General features: G+C 35.8%; 1 protein-coding gene across 1 annotated transcript in view; it reads left to right on the top strand.

The window, feature by feature from the left end:
- tusc3 (tumor suppressor candidate 3) overlaps window positions 1–8,784 on the top strand; it is a 31,979-nt gene continuing 23,195 nt past the window's right edge. The window contains exon 1 of the mRNA XM_008317486.1: window positions 1–20. The gene's annotated coding sequence lies outside the window, so the exon portion shown is untranslated. The remainder of the gene's footprint in view (window positions 21–8,784) is intronic.

Raw genomic sequence — 8,784 nt, 5'->3', positions numbered from 1 at the left:
GAGGTCAGAAGAAAAAGGAGGTAACAACTCGTTCAATTTATACGATTATTGTTATTCTTTTTTCAAGGAAATGCACGAACAGCTCGATTTGCCGGTGTTTGTCAAACTCGTGAAGGTTAGTTACCTAGAACGGAAGTCACTTCCCAAAACTGTTAACACGGTGTCTCAATTTAACCGATGCCAGTATGTTCTAATAATATGATGTAAGATGCACAGTGCTTCCTGTTTGCACTTTTTATCACATGTTGAGAATGCTCATCGACACCTGCTTGCGTGTTGTATGTAAATTACAGTATTTACAATAGCAAGGATACGATGTTTATGCAGTGTAGTAAAACAGGTTAATTTGTAGTTGTTTTCATTCAAAGAAAGTTAAAAGCTACTAGTTCTTCCATTTTAGTTGGACTCGTGTCGTTCGTGCGCGTTCGTTCGTAACTTTATTTTGAAATGAGCAGGAAATACTTCTTGTCGGCTATTGGTAGCTTAACTGTAGCAACCAATAATGCCAGCGAGAATCACACATTAACGACAAATATTACCAGTTTTTCTTCTTTTTCTACGTTGCCCTTAACAGACGCAGTCATTGGTCAATTTATGTGGAAATCTGTGATGGCATAGATGTATTACGGCTATCTAAGGTCTGTTTTAGCCGAACCAGGAACTAAGACTAAGCTAGCCTGACCTGACAGGTCTGAAATGTGTCGTCGCATAATGGTCTAAAAGACTGCTTCACTGTGACACGGTTCAAAATATATCGTTCAGTGATTAATTTTGGTATTCGTTTGTGATAATACAATTGTTTCAACATTAGTAGTGCATATGACACATGTAATGGCCTTTTCACGTATCCATTAATCCCATTACAATGATATTACCGTCTGTGCAAGTGATGCCTACCAGATTTAGTTTTGTAAATTCGTTAAATGCATGTACATGAATGTGTCATATCACTGCAATCTTCTAATACTTACATTCATTAATATTAATGATCGTTTTTACTGTTTACTTTGTGATTAATTAATTAATTTTTAATATTAATTAATTAATAATATTCAGAAAGGTACTGTAGCGGCTTTCCTTACCTAAAATTGATGATTTAAACTTCTGTCTGTCAGTACGTGTCATGACCTTGTTATGCATTTACAATACGATAAACTGTGTCATTGTCCCACCACAAATAAAAGTGGATCAAAAAGAAAGATGATACATGTGTTCAAATATGCAATTTATTTGTAATCCAGAAACACTGGGTTCATGTACAAATAGGTTTATGTTCCATTAACACTTTTATACATGTACAGCACTGTGGAATACTGCAACTCTGTTGGAGTACAGTCACTTGGGGACAATAGTGGATATATTTTCATGTCATCATAATCATTATTAAATTTTTGCAGAAATTGGCCCAGTGTAGCACATCTAGGTTGAACACAGTCCACAAACACGAACAGATACCTGAGGAGCCCCATTTGACACTCAATCAGATTCATATTTCCAGATATTGGCGATATTAGACCCTCACAGAACTGATGGTAAAATCTTAATATCTTTTGCTGTCATAGAGTCGAGTGTAATTCACTTTTGGATGTGTATAGTGAAGAGTTTAAAATGAAGTCCTAAAAGTAGAAAAATGGTTAAATATGTTAAGATAGTAAAAAAAAAAAGAAGCAATAGAGGTGCAGCAGGGCTGGATCCCTGGTTCTTAAATCCTGCTTTACGCCCTTTGGGGAATAAAAGAAATAGTTGCAGAGAATGAAATAATATTTATATCCCTTCAATACTGCCTCATTCATCACCCAAACCCTGCTAGATATTATATCTAGCTTATGTTGAGCTTCTGTCTTAAGGCTGACTACAGCACAAAGAAAGAACAAATGTAAGCATTTCCTTTAGTAAGCCATATATAGTCAAAGGAAAAAAGAGAGAAAGGGTTGGCCAGTGAGTCTGAGTCAAGGAGAATTGTATATCTGAGGAGATACATATCTACAGAGATATAGAGTTTGCAACATAGTAGGCTTGCTATCACAGTCAAGGACACATTTAGAAGATTATTGGATACTAAAGACTGTTACATCTGTGTGTTAAATACTTAACATAAAATATGAATAATACCTAAGTAGTCTTTAGGTCCATTAAGAAACATTGAAAACCAGAGCACTATGATGCTAAGTGTTATGTGAGTAAGTAACTTGTTTGTTCAAAAACAAGGAGAACAACAACATATTAATTTAACTTAAACGTCCTCACACATACTGTATATCGTATTGTGAGTTGAGTGCATTGTTACATTCTTAGTTTAGAGCAACTGTTAAGAAATAACTGATGTTTTTTGTTGAGCTTGAACATTTATAAACATAAAGCACTTAAGGAACAGTGCTGTGCTTATGTAATTTGTGAGTTGTTGTTGTTATTCTGTTATTATGCATTATTTTTGTTGAATGATGTTGGAGCTGTTGTTTGAAAAAACAAGGTCAGCTGATGTATAAAACAGTTATTTCTTGTTTTGTTCGCTCTACATATATTAAAATGATAAAAAATTAATAATTTTAAACTGCTCTATGACAAATACAGTATATCTGTGTGAACAGGGCAGGCTCCTACTAGTAATTCCATTAGTACTAAGAACTACGTAGTGACTTGTTTGTTGTGTTCAGCTGTTGTTCCACTTTCAGTGTTTACACACACACTCGTTTCAAAGCTGTTTTCTGCTAAAACATGTATGTTGCCTTTTAAATGGGTCTTCTTAGACATGACCTCTTATTTTCTGGTTTTTCCCTGGTTCCTAATTAAACTCAGCTCAGTTTCTGTGCCCATTTTTCTTAGAAAACATAAGAATGTTTCAAAGGTTTAAGTGAGATGAATTTTGTTTCCTATTCTTTCTTCAATGTGGTTGCCGGCAAACCCTAAATAGCAACTGGAAAACAACCATAATGGCACCATATTTTGCTCACTGAAATGTTCTCAAAGTGAATTCTGAGGTGATTTGTTAGGATCTTGCTCATTAGCCATAGTCATCTGAATTATTGATGCGGTAGTGTCAGGCCTGCTTTCCCAATGACTGATGGCTCATGTTCCCAAGTCATTTTGCTTCTGTTATTCCTCCAACACCCCTCCCTTTTTCCTCTCTTCCCTCCACTTCAGTTGCTAATTTTCTGTAGGGCTGAGGGATTTTTTTAAAAAACCTTTTTCAGTTTTATGTCTAACTTTGTGCTCCACTTTCCCGGCAGTGTTAACTACTTAACATTTTTATATATAATTGCATAACGTTTACTTTTCTTAAATCCGTCATAAATTGCTGTTTTTATCAGACTGGGCCACGATAACCCTGGGCTTTACTGTCGTACTCTGTTGCTCGTGATGCAAATATTTTGTTCGGTCTTGTACAGTAATTTGCAACTTGTGCAGAGTGTGTTTTTGTTATTGCAACTATTATTTCCTCAAACATGGTATGCTGTGTATGCCTGGACTTGATATGACTTTTGTTGAATGTGAGTGTAACCCTCAATTATTTTTCTACATTAAGGTTTTTTTTGTTTGTTTGTTTTTTGTTTTTGTCTTTTAAGTGTTTGAGACAAGGTATTTCAACTCCGTCTTAGAGCAAAACTCTAAATTTGGTTTGTGACAGTATCATGGTCGGGGGGCATGACTCAAAGTCAGTTTCCTAGTCAACTGAGAGACTGTATTAAGCATGCTCGGACAAGGGTGGTGCTCTAATTTATCTTAGGTAAGATTTGGGCCAAAGCATTTCTGTTGGTTTTTATTTGTTGTCTTTTTTGCAAAAGCACTCTTACTTCACAGGTAAGTGCTTTGTGTGATAGAATTACTGCTGTGCAGTGGTCTAGATATGCCTATGATAGAGTAAGTAGGGATGAGTTGTCCTGAGTCCTTCATTTGTTACTGCAAACTCATTATTACATGCTGCTAACTGTCACAGGCTGGACCTGGACCATTTTCAATTTATTGCTGATGAAAAAACATCAGATGATGCTGACTGTATTTGGCCGCCCAGTGACCTCAAGTAAATCTATTTTAAGGCAACAGCATGAGCGACAAGACTTTCCATAAATGCATACTGAAAAGTCACCTTCTGAATTCCTGTACAGTGAGTCACATAGAGCTAAGGCTTAGACAATAGCAGTAATTCTTTGTAAGTAAAAAAAAAACACAGATTCTGTATTACCAAGGTATGTTGGTAATTAAATTTACATTAACCATCAACTAATGTAATGGACAAGTAAATGAACAAATGTGTAAAATATGTAGTTGAAATATCATGTACATTTTCTACCATATGGGACCAGAAAAGTATATAAAAATTCTTGGTACAACATACTCCTTGCTATATTGAAACAAAGTGAAAATGAATAAAAGGCGTAATACTAGAGATATTAAGGTTATTAAAATGGAAGTTAATGGTTGCCTCAAAATTTAAGGTTAAATGGCAACAAGGCTGTTCTCTTGGAGATCAAAAAATGGGAAGTTCATCTGATGTAGTCTTTAGTCAGTTCAAACTATTTACTCTAACACCATTTTGTCCCGAGTCGCTTATTCTCATCAACTAACATCATTAAATATTTCCAGATTGAAACATGGCCTCAATCGCGAGCAAGATAAAGGTCACAGATGTCACCCTGTTGATGTATGTCCCTGAGGTTGGTGAATGTTATCGACAGGCCTACGTAGCCAGGCTTTTGTTAAATTGATCAAGGTGTTATTCAAACACGGTCAACTAATGTTCACATAATCCCACTGGATCTTCTCATTTTTCTCCATTTTTTTTTTCATGTGCAAGCAGTGGAGTTATGAAATATGATGAACTAGCTACTGCAGCGGTACAATTGTTAAACAATCAATAGTTGACACAGAGTTACGTGGGTAAGGTCATTTTTATTGGTCCTGTACAGTCAAAATTCTACGAAAGTTACTTTAGAAAAATAAAATCGACTCATAGTCACATAGGAAGTCAGAACAGAATATCCAACCTATTGTTATTATTTGAGGCACTGACTTGCAGGATCTCACAGAACATATCAGACAACGAGAATGCCTGCCCCTCATCTGGCGCACTGCTCTCTTGCGCTGTGAGCTTCTCCGTAAAGTAATGATCTTTATAACGCAAATCAAGCACAGTTGCGATGAGTGGAGGGGATCCGAAAATATCTCAGTGAAAGGTGTGCTGACAGACTATGAGTGTACCTTTCACCACCTCAACCCTTAAGCAATTGCAATTCCTTGATTTTAAGAGTTTAGTAGTCAGTCAAAGCCATCCTATGGAAATTATACTTGACGAGATCATTTCTTTCTGTTTCATTTTTCAGCTTTGGATTTCTCATTTTCGGTTTTCAGTTTCAGGCAAACATTTTCATTCCATGCATCTCAAAATAAAATTCTACATATCCTACGCCATCTTACATCTTACTTTTATAAAATAGGATCAAGCCTACTTTAGATTACTTTTCAACATAAATCAAAACTTCCGGTTCCTGTATTAAAAAACAACCTGCAAGTGTGTGTCTGATGTAGAGAGCTATCTATTCAGCTGCTTGAATTAAAGCTGCCTCAACAGTAATTCTTATCTTTTACATTTGAATTTGTCAGGCATCATAATGTTGCTGTGTAAGTTTGTTTTGGCATTAAAACAGTAACTGCTCTTTCTAAGTTTTTTTATTATTATTATAGGCTAGTGCTGTAATCTACACCCAACTGCTCTTTCGCTTTGTGTGTTTAGTTTTGATAATATCTTTTTATTGTGTTGTTGTGCACACACAAAATAAAATGCAGAGTAACATCATGAATACAATCATGAATGACACGGTCATTACTTACCATACTTCATGGAAATAGAGACACGACTTGTAACTTTTTATTGCTAAAACCAGAAATGCGGGGATGAGATTACTGTCATTGTTGCCTAGCTGGCGATAGAGTTGGCAATATAAATCTGTATGCACAAATAAAAAAGAAAACCTAACTACCCTTAGGATGGTTGGGCAGATAAAGGAACCTTCATTTTATGAACACATTTTATTATTCTGTGCTTGGTTTTACCAGTGCAGCATGCCAGAGTGTGAGAAACACAGGGCAGCAACATGGAGGGTAGCAGAGAGTCAGCTGGATCAGACAGAACCACACAAAAGCCTTTTGCATGAGCACTTTTTTTAAACGTTTTTGTTTATTGTCATTTTTGTTCTTGAACTGTTTTCCTGTAGGGTCAGTGACTTAGTTCTTATTCTGATAAAGTAAATATTCCCTTATGTCCTTATGTTAAGATGCCATTTGTCTTTTAAATTCTGCTTCCCTCCTACTTTTTCACTTCCTCCTCATTTTATTTATCGTACCCCCAGCCTCTTGGCTTTATTGCTGGAACACTATAGTAACCATATGCTTCCTCTGTGCTTGTGTTGACTCCCTGTTGTTTTTCCAGTTGGATTGGCCTCTTGCCCTGTTGTGTCCGTTCTAGTTTTTTATTGGAATGCCTTTATAACAAAATCATACAGCACTGATGTCCCATGAATCTGAGTGGAGCCATACAATTTGTCCAGATAAGGAATATCTATGAACACAAACAAAAGCAAAAAGCAAAAAAAAAAAAAAAAAGCAAAACTGGGAAAGGGAAGGGAACAGAATGGATGGGCAGGGTGACTAGACAATTAGATTCATTAGCCTTCTTTAATGTTGTGAAAGAAATACCAGATGTATAACAAATCACACTATCTGCATTTCAGCTTTTGTGGAGTTTTGTATACATCGTAGTATTAGTATTTAGTAGGTATTTTTTGTGAACACACAATGCCCAGAGAGATGATAGAACAATAATCTTGCCAACTTCTTTATTTTTTCAACATTTTATCCTTGGGAGAAAAAAGAAATCGTGAATGATTTGTGATGGCCCCAACTTGCCCTGCTGGAATTTAACTCAATATCCTCTAGAAGACTGAAACATTTTTATCATAATCACATTTATTTTCTTCTTAAAAGTTATGCCAGTGAGTCCTCCTAAAATCCTTACTTGAAACATCAGGTGAATTTTTAAAAGTTAACCTGAAATCGCTGACAACACACACAGACTCTAAACTTCAGAGAGGCACTCTATAGAAGAGTTATGACAGTCTATCTGAAAAGTCACACCCACACCGTGAAGTTAAAGAAGCTTTAATCTGTTAAAGAAAGGAATTCTCACACATCCATAGATGTTTCAAGCCATCATGGTGAGACAAACATCAGCTGCAATTAATTGGAAAAATATATCTGCATATGAGAGAACGCAGTCTGAAAAGATGGAGGCGTTTGTTTCAAAGCACATTAGTTGTATAGGCTTTAGCCCAAGGCTTGGAAATGGTACCTTATCTAATGAACGGACTGAAACAGAAACAGAAACACATTCAATATGTGATTAAATGCTTTCCGCTTGTGTATTGGTAACTTACAGTATGTACTGTATTTGTTTCACTCTTGGTGTCAGCAGATGTGTTATTTTTTTTCTCTTTAGTTTATCTATACACAGAGTATCTTAGGCCATGGACATTGATGTTATTAAGATTACAATACTAATACTGTACGATTTGTCCAGTGGTAATTGGTTGAGGAGGTCACATCCTTATAGACTGAACTTGCAAAAAAAAAAAAACCCCAAAAAACAGTCTCAGCAAAGATTTAAAATCCTGCTTTTAAGTTTGTTAGTGCTTTGGGGGAGTTAAGTGATAAGTCACGCCCCCCCACCAACAACCTCCGACCCTTTAGTCATTAGTCATCAATCAGTTCTGCCTTGAACTTCCCTGTACCAGGGCTGCTTGATTGTGAGATAATCATGACATTATTTTATCAGTATTGAAATCGTAATTATTTAACAAAAGTACACATTGACTCTGGAATCACATTGTATGAATTGCCCACAATTAACAGCAAATGTTATATTTCTGTTTTTCTTTTTTACCTTCCTCTTTAAACTTCCCTCGAGACAGAAAGTAAAATATTCGAATATGGTAAAAAAAAAAAAAAAAAAGTAACAAGGAAAACATCAAAGTAGTACACTCCAGCAATCTTAGTTCCTCTTTTGGAAATTAAATACAAAATTAAACATAAATACAAAAATAACAAATGATTAATAAAAAATGAGAAGTTTAAACTGGTAGTGGCTAACTATAGATATATACAGGCAGTAACTTAATCTTAATTAAACATGGAAGGACGATCCATTACAGCCCAGCACAAACAAAACATATAAGCAACAAATGCACTACTACAGAAGGTACTACAGAATGCATCTCTTATTGATGGCTGCGATGTGGAGGACGTTGATGTAGTTTTACTACTTTGCCTTTTCTGTTTCTGAATTAGTGGCTGTAAGTCACTTGGCGTTTGAATTTTAGGTGGTAAAAGAGATTTGTGGTGTTGCTGCACGGTGCAGACACCAACACCAGTTAACTTTTCTCACTGATCTAAACGCTGCTGCTGCTTCTGCCGCTCCTCTCCTGCATCTGTCGTCTCAACTCGCACTGTCCATTTGACCTGTGAGTTAAGGTTTCAAAATGTGTGGAAGTGCTGCTTGTTTTTTTAAATAACATAGCTATGATTTTTCTGGTCAGTATTGAATTCACCTTTATTTGAAATGACAACGCACTGACTTTGGAAACGTGTTTTCATTCACCTTCTTGATGAAATTTCTCCTAAAATAATTTTGAGACATTTTGGTTTGGTGTTTTTAACACACATTTTAAACGAATAACCCCATTTGTATTTCTGGCAACCCCATAGTTGAACAACACTGCTTTGACCTATACATTC

Source organism: Cynoglossus semilaevis, chromosome 9 (genome assembly GCF_000523025.1).
Source record: "Cynoglossus semilaevis isolate Cse_v1.0 chromosome 9, Cse_v1.0, whole genome shotgun sequence".
NCBI lineage: Eukaryota > Metazoa > Chordata > Actinopteri > Pleuronectiformes > Cynoglossidae > Cynoglossus > Cynoglossus semilaevis.
Note: the sequence above shows the minus strand (reverse complement) of the source record. Positions and strands in the feature narration are given on the sequence as shown.